Source organism: Ctenocephalides felis, unplaced genomic scaffold (genome assembly GCF_003426905.1).
Source record: "Ctenocephalides felis isolate EL2017-DRISC unplaced genomic scaffold, ASM342690v1 CF-g0.4_SCAFFOLD_00845, whole genome shotgun sequence".
NCBI classification, from domain to species: Eukaryota; Metazoa; Arthropoda; class Insecta; order Siphonaptera; family Pulicidae; genus Ctenocephalides; species Ctenocephalides felis.
Window position 1 is genome coordinate 64,347,320 of NW_020536999.1, and position 23,186 is coordinate 64,370,505.

The 23,186-nt window shown below is 32.0% G+C and overlaps 1 protein-coding gene and 1 long non-coding RNA gene across 5 annotated transcripts in view; one reads left to right on the forward strand and one right to left on the reverse strand.

Annotated features, from left to right (window-relative positions):
* LOC113372414 (integrin alpha-PS1) overlaps window positions 1-23,186 on the forward strand; it is a 290,356-nt gene that overhangs the window by 176,407 nt on the left and 90,763 nt on the right. The window lies entirely within an intron of this gene.
* Window positions 5,134-12,606, reverse strand: LOC113372442. Its single transcript, XR_003366767.1, has 3 exons — window positions 12,486-12,606; window positions 8,221-8,244; window positions 5,134-5,321 (listed from the first exon to the last, which is right to left on the reverse strand). It is a non-coding gene; the product is annotated as an uncharacterized LOC113372442 (long non-coding RNA).

Consider the following 23,186-nt stretch of genomic DNA (forward strand, 5'->3'; position numbering starts at 1 on the left):
AGTTGATTGTTTAATATAATTAACAACAATTCTTGAAAATGGTAAGAACTCAAAGTACTAATAAAATAACCATAATAATATATTTACACAGTTAGAATGAATATGGTTAATCATTAGTGATTTTGATCAATTTTATTGCAATTATCAGAGCAAGCAAGAACTACAGGTTAGATCATTTGAGGCCAAAAAAAATTGAAACCTGGTGAAATATGATTGACTTTTGACTTTTACTCTAACTACTTCTAAAAACAGACCAAGGAATCCACCAGTAAAAAGAAGAAATATTCATCTATTGCAAAGATCTCTTTTCCCGTTCTGAGTCCGATGAATGTAGGTTACGATGTTTGATTTGTTCCTTTTGGGCTCATGGGTTATGTACTGATATCCCAAAGACGACCAAACAATTTATTTGCCTTCTTCAATTTTAGTATCTCGGTATGTTCTTACCTCGTTTTATGTCATTTTGTTCATGCTATATGAACAAAATATTTTTAGTAATTAGTTGCATTTTTTCTTAAAAAATAGTATGATTCCTAATATGATTGTAACTGATTTTATTATCAAGTAAATAAATCCATTAAAAAACAAAGCATCACCATGTCATTTTGTCCGTACTTTTCCTACAATATTATACCGGCAACGAACACTAAAGTAAATGCAGTTAAAATATGTACTAAATAGAACAAAGACCTCTCAGATCACTGACCAAAAGCAACATTATCTACACATTACAGTCATTACACGATCGTGTGAGGTAAGACCATATAATATGATAACCGCTGAATATCGATCTTCATACATATCTAAACTTTACTATGCGGTGTGGTGGTCAGTGACGACAGCCTGGTCGGAGCCAGCTTTTAAAATTAAAGATTTGTTTTTCTGTAATTTTGAAATCTTATTCTTATTAACAACAACATGTTTTTTACGCAGATCAGAATTAAACGATAGTAAAAACGTCACATAAAAATTACTCGAATAGGCCCACAAATAGCAACGTAAATATTTTTCATTTTCATACAAAAAAAATATTGGCAATCAAAACATTTTTAAAAATCCGGGACAATCCGAGACAAAACACCTAAATTCGGGACAAATATTGCTTTTAAAAAATCCGGGACGCAAGGCGGAAAATCGGGACTGTCCCAGTCAATCCGGGACGTATGGTCACATTGGTCACTATACTTAAATGTAGTAAATGAGAATGATGATGAAAAATAGGCTAAACAACAGCAGCCAATCTTTCTAATGATAATCTGAAGCGATTAAATGAACAAGAAAGAAAAATATTGATAGTTGTGATTTAGAAGAAGATAACATAATTATCAATGTTAACATTTGTTTGCAAATAGAATTGTGACTACTATGATTGAAATTAAGAATCAATTTGTTGAAAATGATCCAAATTTGAATAGAATTTGAAAAAGCAAGACGGGGTGTAATACGTACTTCGCACTCACCTAGGAACTTCTAAAAGAACTCAAAAGAATTCAAACTACATTAGATGCCCTTTTCTCAGATTTCAAAAAAACAGATAATCGGTCTTATTTTGGTTTAATTAATATTTAGACTAGACAAAAATAGATTTGACTAATAACAGACACCTGACAATTCCTAACAAAATTGATCACATCATTATTCGAAATTTATTGTCCTTCTAAAGGAACAAAATAAAATAAAACTAAAACAAAACAAAATAAATTAAAATTTACAAAAATTGATATTGTTAATTAAAGAAACTCAATACTGATTCTTTGATCTTATTTCTTATTGAATTTCATAACGCAAATAATTTTCTTTCTTTTTATTCTTGAAAATTTTGATTTTAATTTTTAATCCAAATAGCATTTTTAATCAATGATAGCATTACCATAATGGCAAAATTTCATTCTTCTTATATCATTGTGTCATATTCAGACCGCATAAAAAATTAATATATAAAATAAAACAAATAATTAAGATACTAAAATAATACAGAGATACAGGTAACCCCTGAACAACACGGTAGTTACGTTCCAGAAAACTAGCGTGTTATGCGAATCTGTGTTATACGGGACAAACAACAAGTACAAAAAGATACATATGATTTTATGATGTATATTGTTACATTTATTCATTTTTTTAAAAATGTAATATACATTACTTGAATTATATGATTTTTGTTCGTCATAATTAACAAGTAAGTACTATCCAACATGATACTTTTTTTGCAAGATATGTACATCCTTTGAGCATTTTTCTATACTGCCTCCAAGTCCGTGCAGTATTTTTTGCAGAAACAATTATATTTGCGATTACTTGCTTTTAGCAAATACATGTAAAGTAATCTTTATTAAACTTTTATGCTCATTTTATTTGAATAATCGCTTAAGAATTATTTAATATTTCGGATAATTCTCGAACTTTTTTTCGATAGAATTATGCGCTCGAATAATAAATATCAAATTAGTTATCTTTTGCACTAGTTTCATCATATTTATGGAGCTATTGTACGGTGAATTTACTAATTTTAGATTAAATAAAGTTTGCTTTTCATAAGTTTTACTATATTTATTTTATTAAAACTTTCCTCAATTCTTAAACCGTGTTATGCGAACCCGAAAGTACCGTGTTATGAGGGGAATAGTCTCAATTTTTAAACCCTGTTAGAGCAAATCCGTGTTATAGAAGTACCGTGTTATGCGAGGGTTACCTGTATTTTAGCATAATCCTTCATGCTAATTTCGATTCTTAATCCAGATCAATGACCGCCCTATCATAAAGTCAAAATTCTATTCTTCCACTTTGTATATTATTGTATCATATTTAGACAAGCCAAAAAGATTCAAGTTATATAATAGATCATACTACAGTAATATATACAGAGATTTATTAACTTCCCGTAGGGTAAGTTATTGTAATGGGCCGAAAATCGGAATTGAAAATTTTTACATTTCTCGACGTTTTGAAGGTTTCTGAACATTTTGGCATACCTCAGAAAAAATTGATGTGTGTGTGTATATGTATGTATGGATACAATTTTTCGTCCACGTTTTCAGGCGTACGGATCAACCGATTTGAATGGTTCAAAAAACATTCCATTCCTATCGATAAGGAGATGTGCTGATTATGTTTTGGCAAAGGCAGGTCCAGCAGTTACAGAGATAAAGAGCAAAGAGTGCAGAAAATGGAAATCGAGTTTTTGAGGGAACGGAGAATCCGATTTGAATGATCTAAAAAACATTCAATTAGTAATGATTGGGAGAAGTAGTTATTAGTTTTTCGCATAGGCAGGCCCAGCCATTTCAAAGATACGAAGCTAAATGTACAAAAAATGTCAATTTTTGAGAGATTTAATTGATTCAAAGAACTTTCTGGTTGTCTTAACAAAATAATTGATTTTGGAAAAAAAAATTGTTTCAACTTTTTTTTTAATTTTTTGTATAACGAAAATAATTCAGATTTAATTTTAATTCTGACTATAGTTCTAATATGCTTTACAAATAATTTCAACTTTGCAATTCAGTTTATATAATTCTTATAAATATTAGACAATGTTACAATATTTTTCACCTTTCGATTCCAATGGTTTTTGAACTTTTTGTTCTTATAATATAAAACAGGTGAATGGCGTGCCTTAAGGAAAATTGCTAGAACTTTTTGTTCCGATATTTAATATTTTTAACAGAGGATATTTTACATTTTTTTGTACCTGCCCAAAAATTTAATCACTTGTTCCTTCAGTAAATAAATGTAAAATGTTTTTTGAATCATTTAAACCAGATGCTCCGTTGACTCAAAAACTAAATCGACATTTTTTGCACTTTTGCCCTGCCTTTGTCAAAAAACTAACCAGCAAACTAAATATTTGTATAGAAGAAAGAATATTTATAATTAAATCTATATAACATTCGCAAATCTTATACGATAACCCCTAATATCATAAATTTCTTTTCGCGTATGTGTATCACCTATACCTAAACCATACCTAAACATTACACATTTTACGTGGTTATACGCCTTATAACTACTATATCGTACGTTCCTTCACCACCACACCGTATACGCTCAATCCTTACACTTATATCTAAACCGCCTAACATTTATTATCTTACGCCTACAATTTCGCTTACATACTATTTTCACCCTTACCGGGAATCGAACCCCGGTCCGCCGCGTGACAGGCTATGACCTTAACCACTCGACCACCGTAACGCTACAATCAACCATCTTTTTTCGCGTGTTGTCGCGTCACCTTAGTATTAGTTACTCAAATAATTAGAAAATGCTCAATTAATGAACCAAAGAAACAACAGTGTAACAACAAACATAATATGTTTTCAGTGGGGGGACCCGATAGAGTAGTGGTTAAGATGCGTGACTGTCACGCAGAGGAACCGGGTTCAATCCCCGGTATAGGCAATAGATAGGTAGAGATAATACATAGGGCGTAAAGTAGAAATATAACACATTAATATTAAATAGGTATGTAGGGTGTCTGATATGTATATATACATATAAATATATATATATATATATATATATATATAAATACACACATATATATATATATATATATATATATATATATATATATATGAGTAAGTTCTTCAAGAGCATACATCAAATAAAAGGCAAAGATTTAGAAGTTAATCTTTAATTTTTTAATTAAAATTAAAGATTAACTTCTAAATCTTTGCCTTTTATTTGATGTTAATTTTTTAATTAAAATTAAAGATTAACTTCTAAATCTTTGCCTTTTATTTGATGTATGCCCTTGAAGAACTTACTCATATTTCTCAACATCAAAATTAACTACTTTAATATATATATATATATATATATATATATATATATACACACACATATATATATATATAAAAATACACACACATATATATATACATATATATAAATATATATATATATATATATATATATATATACACACATATATATATACGATATATATACAGTTTATATATATAGTTTTTTTATTATCAAAAAACCTTATTTTCGAAAATTTTTCAGGAAAGGCAGACTTGAAAATTGAAATTGAAAAAATTGAAATCAAGTTTCATAAATATATTTCACTAACCCTCTAACACTTTTTCCTCTGCAAGGTTCCCAAATTTCGTCTGGTTGAAAATCTTGCATTAGGGTATAACAGAGACCTTGGCCCCATATTGAATCCGGATTTGGCCTCAAAGCATATCTGTGGGCACACACGACAATGTGGCCACCTTTCGTGTCATTGCTAGAGGAGCTGACACTCACCCCGAGCCACTGATCTTCTTTTAGCTCGTCGTTTCCAGGTGGATATAATGTGTCATCGTTGATTGCTGTATATAAAAGTATTAATTAAATAATTTTTCATAAACATTTAGTTAGGTTATATATGCATGCAAGAAATAATTTATATGTATATATTGATGGATTCTCTGTACGAAAGCTGGTGAACTCCTTTCGGGTGAACTTCAACCCGATTCAATGAGGTATTTTAATAATGTAATCCTTATGGCATCATCTCGTTTGCCATATAATACCTCATATGCGATTTTCTATACCACAGTAGTCCAATAAGTTTTCACTTCTTTATATTTCTTTATATCAATTTTCCAAGTTCAATCAATTGTCAAAGTTATGTAAGAAAGACACTTACAGGGAAAACCTCTGGTTTGCTCTTCTAGAATTTTGCTGAAACTTTGCTTGGTGATAGAATTGATAGTTAAAACAATTTCCTTAATAGGTCTATTATAACATTTTATAGGGTTTAATTTGATTACCAACCGTATCATCATACGAAAATTGATAGTAAAAACAAATTCCTTAATAGATCTATCACATTTTATAGGATTTAATTTGACCACCAACACTATCGTCATACGAAAATTCATCAAAACCCCAGAAGAATAAACCTGAGGATTTCCTTGTTTGTCTAAAGTTGTAATTCAAACTGTAAATCTTATAAACTACGTTGAATTGACTGGTAAAATTTGCTGTTAATATGTTTTTTTTGTTACCAAAACAGATTTCTTCAATAGCCCTATAATTTTTTCTTTAATTTTCATAAAAAATGAACATAGTAGAATTTAATTGTAAAATTTCAAAAGCCTTAATTTGCTTAAAAAAATCATCTTTTTATAAACATCGTAGAATTTAATTGTAAAATTTGGCTGACAATATTTTTTTGTTCTGTTATAAATTAGGCGCAATATTTTTTTTCTTTTGAAAAGGGGGCGCAAGGAAGAAAAGGTTGGAAACCGCTGAGTTAAAATATAATTTAAAAAAGTTAAATAAATGATACATTTTTTTTAAAAAGATTTACCGACTAGTAATTCATATTTTAAAATCAGACAGAGATTTTTTAATAATTTGTACAAAGTGCATTAACTCGACTGGCGAGTTATTTAAGGCGAGGCTAAAAAGGATGTCATTTTGCAAATCGAAATCGATCGTAAGTCTGAATTTAACGACCTTGCTTAAAGGCATTAGAAAGCCTGCACTTATACATAATGTAAGTAGATACATATGTATATATATATATATATATATATATCTATATATATAAATGATTTATATTGAAATTGATATCAAATTCACTTAGAGAATGCAAATAGAAACCGTCTGCACCAACCTGTAATGTAATAAATGATTCTTACAGTACAACCTAAAGCACTTAAAATTATAAGGCAAATTACTCCAAATTTTACACAAATTTCCTGAAGCTTTAGTTTTCATGAAAGATATTAAAATAAAAAAATAATATGATTTTTTGTAATAATTATTTCGCAGGTACAGTGTTATTATTGTAAGTTAAAATCATTTAAAAAACCATCGGAACTAATTTGGGTTTTCAATAAGATTCGATTTTTATTTTAATGCGTAGAACCCATTATTTTCTGGTACAGACAGAAAATAATGATCCAGCCTTTCTAAGTCGAAAATGAAAACGTAAAATATGTTCATACAATTGTCTGACATTGAATTTAATAACAAACTTGTAAGCGTTTGTTTATAAAGTTTAGTATCTGTACTAATAAATCAAATAATTTTTTTAATATAAATATAAATAATTAATTATTAACGACTACTAATATAAATTTGCAAAATAGCTAGGTAAATCGCGAGACGGATAGTAGAATATTTAAATTGAAGCCAAGTGGTAGTTGTATAATGCGTATATAAAAAACAAATACAACCCTAAAATTTCAACCTCCTACCATAAACCCTTATTTTGTAAACATTATTTAATCATTTTTCATATGCCATACGTCCGATCCCCGTAAAAATTTTGATTTAAGTTGAAAAACATATTTTACATATTCTCATCGAATTAAATTAATAAAACTTTCAAGGCAATACGAACATGTATACATTTTTTAAATGAATGGTTTACCCAAAACTTTTCATAAGTTTTCACAAAAATCAGCTTTTTGTAAAATGTGAATTTTTTCAAATTAATATTATTAAAAACATTCGAAAAATTTATAATTTTTCACAGATTTTCAAAAATTTCTATATTTCTCAATCTTTTCCAGTTTTTTAACATTTATATATATAATATTTGTTCATGATTCAGCAATTTGCCTTGAGCAATGACACACACCATCAGTTTTTTTTTTTAATTTTTTATATGATCATCTATCTACAAGAGATATAAAATCAATTGCATAGCATAGAATTGAACAAAGAAAAAAAAGCTAATCCAGTGATGCAGTGTTTTACAGTATGATATACATCAGTTTTTTTAAACCTTCTGTAACACACATTGTATAACAATTTTATTCTTTTCTGAAAATACAACAAAACCTGAAAAAAATATACAGAAAATATAATTAAAATAAAGCAATGCATTCAAACTAAAAGCTTTAAAGCACTACAGTTAAAAGCATTAAAGTAACACTATACAAAGCTATTATACAGCATGCGATTAATAATATAAATATGTTTAGTTTAATTTATTTTAAAATCTTTCAGTTCTAATTAAAACTGATATTTTTTTAATACCAATATTTACATCAATTTGTTACTTATACCAATAAGTCCCAAATGTTGTAAAACAAAAACAAAAAAAAATCACTCAATTGAAATCTTAACCCAAAATCATTTCCATTGGTAATGATGGCAAGAAATATGTAGCAATATATAGTTAGCTAATAAATAAAATTAATGTTAGGCAAAAAATGTTAGAAGAGTTAGAGCAAAAGTTGTAACTAAATTGCACACGTCATGACTTACATTTGCTATAGAGTCCATTTGCCACTGCAGGTTTCACACAATACAGCCACCGACAAAAAAGATCATTTGCTTGTTAAAATATATTTGCAGAGAGTTTTGCATAAATAATGCGATATATAAATTATTATTTAGCGTATTAATATTTATAAAATGTTGCATTCTTTTGATCTCAAAAAGCAAACATCGCTGGTAAAAGTACCTACTACAAGAAAAGGATAAAAGTAACATAACATATGTTGAATTTTTTTCTAGTTGATTTATATATGCGTAATTAAATGTTATTATAAAATGTTAATAAACTATAAATGTTTTGTTCTAAAGTTCATTTAAATATAAAATTGCAACTATTGAAATGATAATAAGAGTAACACAATTGAAAAGTTAAACGAATATATCAATGAAGAGCTTTAACATAGTATTGAAATGAATCATTATTCAAAAACGTAAAAACTTTATATTTTGCTAAAGTAGAAAAACGCAGAAATGACAAAATTCATGTATAAATCTTGTAATTAATTATTGAAGCATATTCACCATCGCTAGCTGTAATACAATTGTAACATATTATATTGAAAAATCTACGCCCATTTCTATCTAAAAACCACCAGTAAGCATAATTCTAGAAGTATTAAGCCAATTTATAAATACTATTAACTATATATTTGGAACAACTTGCAAACTGTTTATTATTGTAAAAAATATAGTAGTAAATATGATATCTGTAGTATAAATATCAAGTTTTTTCCAAGAAATATTAAAAATATATTAAATGCTGAAGATATTAGTTTAAGCTTGCAAGTAGCTTACCAACAACAACAATATCTACACGAGTTTGCCTAACGTTTAACTATGGCTAATATTTCTAACATACACTAATCTATATAAATATATATATATATATATATATATATATATATATATATATATATACAGTACAGACCAAAAGTTTCCGGACACTTGAAAAAAATCTCATTTTCTGAGTTTTTAGCTATATTTTTCATATAAAAATAATTTTATTCAAGTTGGATTTGTACATTCTACGTAGTATTAATATTTAGTGACTGATTTGTAACCAATTTGTGAGAAATAGTAGACTAATTAGTAATGAAAATGTTAAAATGTCACTGCAGTCGATTTTCCTGAATATGACCACCCTTTGTTTTGATCACTGCAGCGCATATTTTTGGTAATCTTTCGACGAGTTTTTGCAATGTTTGCGCAGGTATGTTCTTCCAGGACTCGTTAAGGCAATTCCACGGGGCAGGGAGGCTGCTTGGATGCAAATCAGTCAGACAAATGCACTACAGTTCTATTGGATTAAGATCCATTATTTGAAGTATTTTTTCATCTTGTTTTCGCTTCAAATAATTGGCACAGAGTCGGGAAGTGTGTTTAGGGTCATTATCTTGTTGAAAAATAAATTTTGGACCAATTAAATTGAAACCAGATGGAATGGCGTGGCGCTCAAGTATGCTATGATACTGTTCTTTCTTTAAAGTTCCATGTATTTTGACAAGCGATCCGACTCCATTGAATCCAAAACAACCCCAAGCCATCACTGAACCACCACCGTGCTTGACCTTTGTCGAAATACACTTAGAGTTGAGTCTTTCATTACCCTTCCTACGTCGATGACTTCCGAAAAGTTCGAATTTTAACTCATCCGTCCATAAAACTGATTTCCATTGATTGATGGTCCAATTAAAGTGGGTTTTGGCAAATTGCAATCTCTTTTGTTTATTTACTGCTCGCAGAAGTGGTTTTTTGAGTGGCCTGCACAATCGCCGGATCTTAATCCAATAGAGCTGTTGTGGGACGAGCTTAAATGCCGCGTGAAGGATTTGCATCCAAGCAGCCTCCCTGCCCTGTGGAATTGCCTTAACGAGTCCTGGAAGAACATACCTGCGCAAACATTGCAAAAACTTGTCAAAAGATTACCAAAAATATGCGCTGCAGCGATCAAAGCAAAGGGTGGTCATACTCAGGAAAATCGACTGTGACATTTTAACATTTTCATTGCTAATTAGTCCGTCATTTCTCACAAATTGGTTACAAATCAGTCACTAAATATTAATACTACGTAGAATGTACAAAACTAACTTGAATAAAATTATTTTTATATGAAAAATATAGCTAAAAACTCAGAAAATGAGATTTTTCATGTGTCCGGAAACTTTTGGCCTGTACTGTATATATATATATATATATATATATATATATATATATATATATATATAAAGGGTTTCCCAGAACTTAACGTCAAGCCGAAACAAGGTGATAGTATTGACCTTAACTGTTTCGAAAAAAAATATCTCACCTGGTTTGGAAATTATGAGCTTTTAAGTACGACCTTGAGCTTTGGTAAAATTATGACCATTTTCGGTTATTGTATTTAACTTTAAATAATTTTGTTTATTTAAACTTTTGAACCGTGACTGTAAATACTAGGACCACAAAAAAATACCACAATCATCCCATATTTTCAAGAATTAAGACTTTTTGTTGAACTATTAATTTAAAATGTTTAAAATCGGTCGACTATGGGAAGCCCTTCTTTAAAAATAATGTACTATGTGTATTGGCAAGTTCGATCAAAAGTTAGCGTATTTAATCATGATTGTAAAATGATAAAATACGTGATAGTTTTATTATTGGAAATTTTCGAGTAAAAATATAAAAACCTAAAAATGGAATAATTTTTGGAGTACCTTTTTCCCACAATTAAGTCAAACGCTTCTCGTACGCGCTACCTTCAACTGAATGTGATAAAATGTACTGGCAAAAATCATGTTATTTTTAGATTTTCATGTTTTACACTAAAGTTTCAATAATAAAACTATTATATATTTTTCTATTTTCCAATCCTCATTGTATAAGCCAACTTTTGATGAAATTTGCTAACACACTTTAATACATTTTCTTAAAAGTCGACGATTTTAAAAATTTTAAATTCATCAAAATGTCATAATTCATGAAAACTTGGGGCAAATGTGGTATTTTTTTCACTGTAGTTTTAGACATGTTATTCGCGGTTACAGTTATGAAGTTTTAATTAAAAAAAATTAATAAAAAATAACCACAATAACCGAAAATGGTCACAATTTCATCAAAGCTCTAGGTTGCACTTAAAAGCTCATAAGTTCCAAACAGTGAGGTTTTTATTAACTTCCCGTAGGACAAGTTATAGTAATCGCAAAAAAAATTGAAAATGAAAATTTGTATACATCTTTACGTTTCAAAGGTTTCTGAAAATTTTGGCATACCTTAGAAAAAATGGATGTATGTGTGTGTAGATACAAATTTTCGTCGACGATATCGGGAACACGGATCAACCGATTTGAATAATTCAAAAAACATTCGATTCGTATTGATAAGGAGTCCTGCTGATTTGTTTTTGGCAAAGGCAGGTTTAGCCGTTCCGAAGATACGGAGCAAAAAGTGCCATAAACGGTAACTCAGTTTTTAAGAGAACGGAGCGTCCGATTTAAATAATTCAAAAAACATTCTACTTGTATTAACAAGATGAAGAACTGATTAAATTTTTGGAAAGGCATGTCCAGCGGATACGGATTCTCAATGAGAATAAGGTAAAGAATGTCATTTGGCGCTCAAGAATGTTTATTGGACTTATGCACATCAAATTATCAGATATTTTATAGAGATTTTCATAATGTGTATACATTTTGTGTAATTTTTTTGGGTTCCATACCAAGATTTTTAATTACGATACGGGAAGTACCAGCAATTTGCTTTAAGGCACGATGCGATGCACCCGACTACTTACTAATTTTTTTCATAAGAATTAAGGTCAATACTATCATCCTGTTTCGGCTTGACGTAAGGTATGAAACATCCTCTATATAACCATGAACTATTATTCGATCACTAAATCTAACCAAATTTGCATTTTTGTACAATGTTGTTAGACTATTTACCAAATATTTCGGTCTGCGAAATAATTAGTTTTTATTGTGCTTTCCTTTCTGTTACTACTAACTAAACTCTAAACACCAACTACTTGTTAAATATTTTGGCTTTATTAATTTATTGCGCTAGTGCAAGTACACTGCTTGTGTTGGCAACTATAAATTTAATTTATTATAAAAAACATTTTTTTATTCTTGTAAAAACTTTTCTTCTCTAAAAGTGAACAAGATCAGATGAATGTCTGTAACGGCAGTTCTAAAAGTTTATAGCGCTTATAAATATCTATAGAACATTTAGTTTAAAGGTTTGTTATTTAATAATATTTAAATTTCGCTTACATCGTCTTCCATCAGTAATAACTTGTTCGCAATCGTAACTTAGTGTGGTCAAGGGGCATTTATACAATGCTCCTGATCTGGTCGTATTGGGTTGCTTGTTCTTTCCTAGAGGTGCACCAACTAATATCCTGGAAAAAGAAGAAAATTATGAATATTTCATATAAAAGTGGTATATTACTGAGAATTATGTAAAATAATAATTAGATTTGGAGATTCTTTTGGAGATTTTGTAACATGATTAGTGATATGCAGTTTGCAATAATTAGCAAAAAATTGTTTTAGATCTATAGTTTAAGTTAAAAATGACTGTCTTGGTCATAGCTTTATAAAGCACTCAGAAATAAATATTTCTGTAAGCTAATTATAAATGATAATTTTTTTTTTTTTTTTTTTGTTACAATTTATTTTTGTTAATCAAGACTTTAATGTCTTATTTACAAAATTGATATGAGCAAAAAAAAAATACAAAAAAACAAAAAATGCAATACATTGAATATAAAATGAAAAAGTTAAAATAAAAATTAAATTAAAACAGTAATACAAAAATAATAATAAATGAACGATGACGTGATGATGTATGCCGCGTACTACGTCAGGACGCGTGCAGACATTGGGCTAGGTGTTTGGTAGATCGGAAGGCCATTTCTTGCTCAATCTTCTTATCGGTCTCTGAATCGCTTGAATTGTAGGATTTGTATGCTGGATTAATTTGTTGTTGAAAGATGAACTTCTAATCTTGATCATTTCGTTGACTGTTGAGATTTTCAAATCCTTATGTAGGCAAAAATTCGAAATATACCAAGGCGCATTAGTAAGGATACGCAGAATTTTATTCTGGCACCTTTGAATGATGTTTATGTTAGATTTGCATGAGCAACCCCATAGTTCGATTCCATAAGTCCAAATGGGCACTATGATAGTTTTATAAAAAAGTACCTTGTTATCGAGAGAGATTTCAGATTTCCTCCCAAAAAGCCAGTAAAAATCTTTTATTTTCAGTTGGATTTGTTTCTTTTTATATTCAATGTGCGTTCTCCATGTCAATTTCGAATCAATGTGCATGCCTAAATATTTAACAGAATTGCATAGTGGAATTATTGAATTGTTCATGATGATAGGTGGACTGTTGTGATGTTTTAGAGAAACAATTATGTGCTGAGATTTTTCGATATTGATTTTGATATTCCAATCTAAAAACCATTTTTCGAGACTAGATAAATAATTTTGTAACTGACAAGTTGCTGTTCTAATATCGGAATTGCATGAAATAATTGCTATGTCATCGGCGTAAGTGCATATGGTTAAAAGATCATCTGTGGGCATATCGTTTGTGAAAAGAAGATAAAGTACAGGGCTTAGCACACTGCCCTGTGGTACCCCGCATTCTATATTTCTGATGCTCGAAGTCACATCTTTAATTTTGATTCTAAATTTTCTATTAAGCAAATATGAGCTTAAGATATTGAAGTAGTTTGGAAAAGTTGTTTTGATTTTATATAGGAGTCCTGAGTGCCAAACCTTATCAAAAGCCTGACTAACATCTAAGAATACGGCTACGCTGTGTTCCTTTCTATTCATGGCTTCAAGAATACGAGACACCGTTCTGTTGCATTGTTGAATTGTAGAGTGATTTTTTCTGAAGCCAAACTGATGGTGAGGAATCCAACTATCATTCGGATGATCTTCTGACAATCTCTGCAACAAAAGTCTCTCTAAAATTTTCGATAATATCGATAAAAGACTGATAGGACGGTATGAACTAGCAGTGTGATGGTTTTTGTTTGGTTTAGCGATCATAATAATTTCTGCAGTCTTCCACGCTGTGGGCCAATAATTGTATTGAAGTATGGCATTGAAAATATTTGTTATATATAAAATACCTTTTGTAGGCAATTCTTTTAACATCTTTGGAGTAATTTTATCCATACCCGGCGAAGATCTATTTTTAATCCTTTTTATTTCACATAAGACATCATTTGGTGAAAAATGTCCTAACGGTGTAGAATGTATGGGTTGATTTACGAAATTGTTAATTAAATTATTCTGGGAAATATTTCGAACGCTAAAAATGCTACTTAGATGATCAGCAAATGCCTCCGCTTTTTCTTCGTTGCTTTTTGCCCAAATGAATCCGTTTTGGTTGGTTATTTTCAGAGGAGGGTTTTGTTGTAGGGGTTTACTTTTGTTTCTGATTGGTTTCCATATGGAATTATCGTATCTATTTAGCTGCAATATATACGACCTGAATGTACAATTCTTCCATTCTTTCATTTTTTTCCTCAGCGTGTTATTGAGATGATTGAGCGATGTCTTATCCGTTGGTAGATGAGAATGTTGCCAGGTACGTCTTGCTCTTCGTTTCTGTGCAATTAGCTTCTTAATCTCTTGCGGAATTATTAGATTATCATTTCTTGGAATAATGTTCGGGGTGATCTGCTTGGTTGTTTCACGTACAATCTCAGAAAAATAATCTATATTATTTTCTATATCAATAACGCTTGTAGGCCTAGATTTTGGAAATAATTTTGAATCAAGTATGGATTTGAATTGAATCCAGTTAGAAAGATTGTTGTGTAGAATATGATTGTTGATAACTGGAGTAGGAAATGTGCTAAACGTCACAAGTATTGGAGAATGATCTGAAGAGAGATCGTAACTAGATTCAACATTGAGATTTGAAAGATCAATACCTTTCACAATAAAAAAATCTAAAAGGTCTGGAACTTTAGTAGGGTCAGAAGGCCAATAAGTTGGACTGCAAGTTGAAATAAAGGAGAGGTTATTTTGCCCTATGGCTGCATGAAGAATCTTTCCTTTGGCTGTAGTCAGTCTAGAACCCCAGGCAATATGTTTACAATTAAAGTCACCACCAATGATAAATTTATTACCTAATTGAGAGAAAAATGAAGAAAACTGAGCACAAGAAATTTTGAATCTTGGTGGACAATAAACAGCAGAAACACAAAAATTATATAAATTTGTTTCAACAGAAATTTGAGTTGCTTGTAGAAAATCATCAGAAATATTTGGTAGAACAAAATGCTTTATATTATTTTTGATTAATATAGCCGAACCGCCGCGAGCCCTGCCACTTGGGTGATTTGAATTATAAGTAGTGTAGTTATAAATTTTAAAGTAGTTTTTTTCAGTGAAGTGAGTTTCTGAGATTAATAAGATATCTATTAAGTTTAACTTTAAAAAACATTCTACTTCATTTTTGTGAGGTATTAAACCGTTGGCATTCCATTCAGCAATTTTAATTATTTTTGCCATTGCTTTTGTTGTTGACTAACGTGGATAACATATTTATTATTATGGTGTTCTGTTGCAAAAGCTGATTGAAGATATTTTTAAATTCTAAAATAAGTGTTGCTAGAGAATCAGAATCGGGATTTGAAGATGAATGATTAGAAGCAGAGTAATTGTTTTTTGCAATGTCTGCATAGGATGAATTTTGAATTGTTGGATTTAAGGCCGGAGAAATGTTGTTTATTTTATTATTAGAATTAGAATTATTAGAATTATTAAAATTTTGGTTATTTGGATTTGGATTTATGACTGATTGATTTACTGGAGTTTTGTTTCTTTGTTCTTTAATTTTTTGGAAGTATGAGCAACCGCGATAATTAGCTGGATGAGCACCGTCGCAAAAATAACAACATGCCGGAGCATTCGGATCTTTGGTACAAGCTTTAGTATTATGATTGTCACCGCATTTTAGGCAAGCAAATGGTCTATTGCAGTATTTTTTGGTGTGATTAAAGAGTTGACAGCGAGTGCATTGTATAATGTTGTTGGACTTTCTCGGTGGTTCGACGCGTATTAGGCAGTTGAATAATTTATAAATGTTATAAATATTTTTGTTATTTCTATTTGGTTCCAGATCAACAAAAAACATATTAAGAGGTTCTTTTGTTATTCTATGTCTAATATTTAGGATATTACGTACGACATGACCTTGTTTTAATAGTTCTAATTTAATTGCATCTGTGCTTGTCGAAAAGTGTACATTTCTAAGAACAACCCTATAAGCCTTCTCTTCTTTTAATTGATATGTATGATATACGGCATTAGTTTCTTTTAGATGTCTGGATAAAGTTCGAAAATGGTCGACAGAATTACATAGAATTTTAAATGTATTGTTAGCTAAACTTCTCAGGAAATATTGATCATGCGGAATTATTTCATTTAATTGATTAGACATATCATTAATATCGTCAACTCCGTAATAAATATTGGAGGGGGCTTACTGACTGGGGCCGGTTTAACTAAGTTGTCATCATTAGCTGTGTCTATTGTTGAAAGGGCCGAAAATCTGTTTTGAATTTTGACATCTATTCCTAATGGTTCAAATGAAGTTTTTCTTTTTTTGAAATTGACTACTTGCCATGAATTAGGAGGTTTCTTGACATCAGAATGTGGTTGAGTGAGGCTTGTAGATGCACTATTACTAGATGATATTACTTCCTGTCTTGAGTCAGAAACTGATGAAGTTGAACGCAGCGAGACCTTTCCCGATGTAAACATATTGGTCCGACCTTCTTCGCGAGGTATCTTGCTGTATTTGCTGGATCCAATAACGGTCTTTCGTAGTTTTGGGATTTCTGATGGTTTACTGTCCGATTCCATATTCGCTTCTATATCTTGATTGAAATGTAAGACATTTTTTTGATTCCACAAACGCACATTAGAATCTCGATTATGTATGGTTTTTTGTAAGCAATTATTTAATTATCTGTACACTTTTGTAAGCTTTTCATGCAATTATAATAAACCGTAAAATTCAATCTGACATGCCAAATGATAATTATGAGCAGGTTAAACTAAGATCATATCCATTTATCTTGTATGTGCGTATTAAGTCTCTCCTTCGATAACTCAGGTTGTTGAGCTATAATTTAACTCTTGTAGCTGTGGACTGTATTAAACACTGATTTGTTGGCATAATTTATATATTTGTTGCAGTTTTTGTTACAATCACTGATTTGCCCTAAGTTATAACTGAATGGGATATATTTATTGATTATTTACTACATATAAGCGGACTTTAGTTTTAGAAGTGAGAAAAATTAGTCCCATCAAACTCTCCGCTGCCACCTCTACCAGGGGTAGCAACCATCCCGTGTAAAAGCTCAATGCCATGAAGATTGTCGCCTTCATGGCCAATATAATAAAAAGAAAATACGTCCGAATAGATCTATATTACATTATGTCACAGTTAATAAATTCTTCAATGACGGATTTAGGTATAATCCAAAAAAAATCATTTCCTTTTTACTATTTTTTGTTGGGATCACAGGTTGTCCTTTAAAGAGTTGTATCTCCAATCTGATTTGAAACTTTAATGTCAAGGGCTTACAGGTTTCATTTTAAGATCATTGTAAACATTCTGAATATAGTGACGTACCAAGAAAAGTTAAGTGTTGATTTTAATATTTTTGCTTATGCTCTCGGAATAAGTACTAAATTACTTGGATAGTTCTAGCCCGTACTTTATATAGCAGTAGTATATTTTCTGCATATAATTTTGAACCGGTTCATTTCTTTCATTTGTAGAATAAATTGTTTTTCAGATTACAATTAGCTTAATGACTTTGAGTTATCAATCTGTGTTCGCATTAATTTAGGAAAACACTAAAAAGATTACTAAAAAATTGAAATAATTATAATTTCTTTCTAAACTTAATGGTTTTGAGATATCAATCTGTAATCACATTAATTTATAAAAACACTGATGAAATTACCAAAAAATTTGACAACAATTAATATTTCTTTCTTACCTTAATTTGAGTTATCAATATGTATTCAAAGAAAAACAGTGATTAGATGACTAAGAAGGTGAAAACAATTGAAATTTTTGACCTAACTCTGAAAGTGTCATTTAGTGACTAAGCTAATGTTATCTGTAAAAATTCTTGTTATAATTAATTAAAATTCGGAACACGTCACAAACTCGCTGTTCGTGCTAAAACAGAAACTTTAATATGATAAAGATCAAGAATATATACATTGAGCACGTATTATTAATGAATACGATTGGTTTTATTAATATTGGCATCAGAAATTGTATCCTAGACATAATTCGTTTGACTCATGTGCTCTTAAGTTGGGCATGTGGGTGATTTTTATCTCATGCTAGAATTAGACTCATAGTAATTACGCTTTTAAAAATCTTGAGCATATTTCCATGAACAATCAATCTTAGAAATAAGATTGAAAATACCAAGAAATTCAGATGAATTCATTTTTAGTTTTATCTCATTATTCAGATGTAAAAATATGGATATAATCCCAAACTTGAACAAAATGGTTCAAATTATTTTTAACTGATTGTAACATGTAATTTATTTAAAATTTAATAATAAAATTATTTCTTTGAATTAAATCTTGTGTTTTCTAATGAATTATTAAGTTTGATTAAAAATTCGTTCTTTTTCATTATGAAAATAAGAATACAGAAATAAAAATATAATAAAAGTTTACTGTATAAAGTAAAAAAAATCAGCCAATTTCTAATAAATTTCGTTAAAATTTTTAACACAAACAATAATAAATGCAGCTCCACTATGTATTTGTTCCTTGCATCATTATAAATATTCTTCTTGATTTCAATATAAGTGTGATAATTACTCAAAAGATATGAAGTCTTATAATTAGTATTATATTAAATCAAGAACAGTAAGCACGTATAGAAATCTAAGTACTGATATACCATCTGTCTTTGCAAAAAAAGCATTCAGTAATTTTGAAGATAAATCTAAATTATCAAAGTTCTGAATGTTGTAAGCATTTAAATTTATCCAGTTTCCCTTTTTTCATTAGTAAATAAAATAAAAATTGTAAGCAACAAATAAATTAAGTCAATATAATGAATAGCAAATTACAATAAATAGTGAAGAAATATCAGTGAACCAATCCATCAAGAAGGCGCTTTTTTCTGAGGCTTTATTGTCATGTGTCTTCATAAATTCCTGGCCAGAGAATTGGAATCTACTCTGTTCTTATATTTCAGTATGTATTATATAAATAAAGTAGCAAATTAAAAAAAAACTATAAATAGAATGAATAATTATGAAGAAATCTTGTAAGTGTCCTGTTTCATCAAGTGGAAGAAAGTTCCTTTTGAGGCATTTGTTGCCGTGAGCCTTCAACAATTTTCTGGCCATCAAGTTGGGATGTTTTACTACTATGCTCTTATATTATAGGATGAATATTATTTTCGTGTAGATGATCATTAAACTATGACCTTTCTGACACAACCATTCATCGCTCAACACAGGTATCAATTGTAGAAGGCAACAACTAAGGATATTTTTGTTGGGCGCTATCTATCCTTAGGCCACATTGTATATATCCACTTAAGAAAAGTGCGGCATTCAAAAAGAAAAAAAAAACACATGTAAAACGATAATTTTAAATTTAGTAAGTCACGACCGAGAGGCATGGCCCGTGCCACTTGACTGCTACATTTATTTATTCAAGTGCATCATAAAATTATAATGGGTTCATGCTCATCACCAAAATTAAATCGATGAAATGGGCAAAATTACTGACAGCAGCATTTGGTAGACAAAACACACAACCGAAATAGGTTTCTTTCAGTCAAATATCTATTGAAGCCATTGGATTTTTTTAAAGGTTTTACTAACAACAAGAAAATTGAAGACATTTAGTAATAATCAAAAATACATGTGTTCAGATAGATTAAAAATATATAATTTTGGTATACTACCAATGAAATGCGTATGTTAATTTATAATAATAGTTTATTGACAGTTCATATACATAGATCTCTTATCGCGACAACAACCCGGTACCGACTGCCTGTTGAGCAATCCATACGCGCCATCCGGCACGACCCTTACGACGGCGACGTTGCCATACGCCTACAGTACTCCCCCTCTAGTGACGAAGTTCACGAAAATCCGGCCTGCCAAAAATCCGGAAACCGAACTCGGCGTCCTCGTCTTGTTGAAGAGTTTGGTTGTGCAACTGGCTCAGGCTCTGTCGGGCTCAACGGCTGAGATCTGCTGTTGTTGTCAGATTCTCGCTGGATTGTTTGCGGAATCTCATTAGACTGCGACGGAACGGATTCAGCATTTTCTTCTGGCGCTAGTGTGTATGCTGGCTTCAAACGGTCGATAGATATGGTGACATCTTTGCCACGCATACATACCACAAAAGACTTTGCTGATCTGGACTTTACCTCAAAGGGACCTTCATATGGATTCTGCAGAGGTCTCTTTGGGCCGTCGTTTCGAACAAAAACGCTCTCCGCAGTCGCTAAATCTTTGAAGACAAATGTTCTCTTCTGGCCATGTCGCGTTCCATTGATGGGGCATATATTTTGCATGTGGTCCCGCAGGTTATTTACAAAGTTTCTCTCGCCGTAGTTACTCGTCGGTGTTACGTGTAGCATTGGTCCAGGCAATCGCAAGGCTTCGCCATATACCATTTCCGCAACAGTAGCTTGCAGATCCTCTTTCCACGCTGCACGAATTCCTAACATAACCGTCGGTAATATTTCTGTCCATCTTTCACTGCTATGGCATCTGATAGCTGCTTTGAGCTGGCGGTGGAATCTTTCGACCATCCCATTGGCTTCGGGATGGTATGCCGTAGTCTTGTAATGACTCGTGCCAAGCAGCTGATTTAATTCACTGAATATTCGTGACTCGAACTGCCTTCCTTGGTCCGACGTCAGCCGCAGCGGTATACCAAATCTTGCAATCCAATTAGAATAGAAGACTCGCGCTACGGTGGAGGCTTCTTGGTCTCTGATTGGAATTGCTTCCGGCCATCTCGAAAATCTGTCGATGCATGTAAGGCAATACCGATATCCTTCTGACAATGGCATTATCACTATATCGATATGCACGTGCTCAAATCTACCCGATGGAAGTTCAAATTGTCCAGTTGGGGCCTGCACGTGCCTACTGACTTTTGCACGCTGACATGCGACGCAACATCGAGCCCACTCGCGGCAATCCCGTTTGATGTACGGCCACACATATCTTTGTGTAACTAGCTTGATCGTAGCATTCATACCGGGGTGTGACAATCCGTGTAAGCTATCAAACACCGCCCGCCGTAACTTTGTTGGAACATACGGTCTAACTGTTCGCGTAGAGGTGTCGCACAAGACTGACACGTCTTGGTCCTCAAATCGAATAAGTTTCAGTTTGAGCGACGTGTTGTTTTCGGTGCGCAACTTAGCTATTTCTTCATCTATTCTCTGCTCCGCTGCTAATAACTTTATATCTATTCCGGCACTTCTTAGAGTCTCCACCCGCGATAATGCGTCGGCGACAACATTTTTCTCTCCCGACATATGACGTACATCGGTCGAAAATTGGGCGATAAAGTCTAAATATCGGAATTGACGAGGCGAACACTGACTATCCTTCTTGACAAATGCGAACACTATTGGTTTATGGTCAGTAAAAATTGTAAAAGTTCTTGCCTCAACCATGTGACGAAAGTATTTCACCGCTTCATACACTGCAAGTAGTTCACGATCGTAAGTTGCGTATTTCCGTTCCGTTGTGCTCAGTTTTCGCGAAAAGAATGCCAAAGGTTGCCAGCTGTTAGCGACCTGCTGCTGTAATGAGGCTCCAATGGAATGTTCTGAAGCGTCGCAGAAAATAGCTAAATGAGCATTAGCGTGTGGGTGGGATAGTAGTGCTGCTTGAGCCAGACTCTCCTTACACGCTTCAAAAGCAGCTGACGTATGCGCTGTCCACTCTACCGGGGTTTTGCTTTTCGGATCTCCACGCAGAAACTCATTTAATGGTGCTTGAATTTGAGCGGCATTTGGTATGAACCTTCTATAAAAGTTTAGCATGCCCAAAAACCGCCTCAGCTCTTGCGTTGTCGCTGGCTTTGTGAATGTCCTAATAGCTTCAACCTTCTCTGGCAAGGGGCGAGTACCCTCAGCCGAAACCTCGTACCCCAAAAACTTTACGCTTGTTTGGCCGAACACACATTTAGCTGGGTTTATTACAACTCCAAATTCCAAAAGTATACCAAACAGTGTCTCTAGGTGCTCCATATGTTCTTCCTCGGACGACGAAGCTACAAGAATGTCATCGATGTAGGCGTAACAAAAATCTAACCCTTGCAACACCTCATCGATAAATCTCTGGAATGTTTGCGCGGCGTTGCGCAATCCAAACGTCATGTACGGAAACTCATATAGTCCAAACGGTGTTGTAATAGCGGTTTTTGCAATATCTTCTTCCGCCACCGGAATTTGGTTAAACGCTTTCACCAAGTCTATAGTCGAGAATATAGTTTTTCCGTCTAAGGCTTGGGCGAAATCATGAATATGGCGTACTGGATATTTGTCAGGCTTCGTTCGCGCATTCAAACCTCTATAATCGCCACATGGACGCCACTCATCACACCCTTTTGGAACCATATGTAGCGGGGCTGCCCAACAACTTTTCGATGGTCGAGCTGTTCCTAATTTCAGCATAGCTTCAAACTCCTTTCTAGCAGCAATTAGTCTGTCCGGAGCTAATCTCCGAGGTTTTTGAACCACCGGCGGTCCAGGACTTGTCTCTATATGGTGCTGCGTCGCGTGCTTGCGTAACCTAACAGCGCCGTCTGGTCGTGTTAAACCAGGAAACTTTTCAAGCAACTTATGGTACGCTGTTGAACCCGTTACCACCTTTATAGTCGCTATTGATCCCGCTGCAA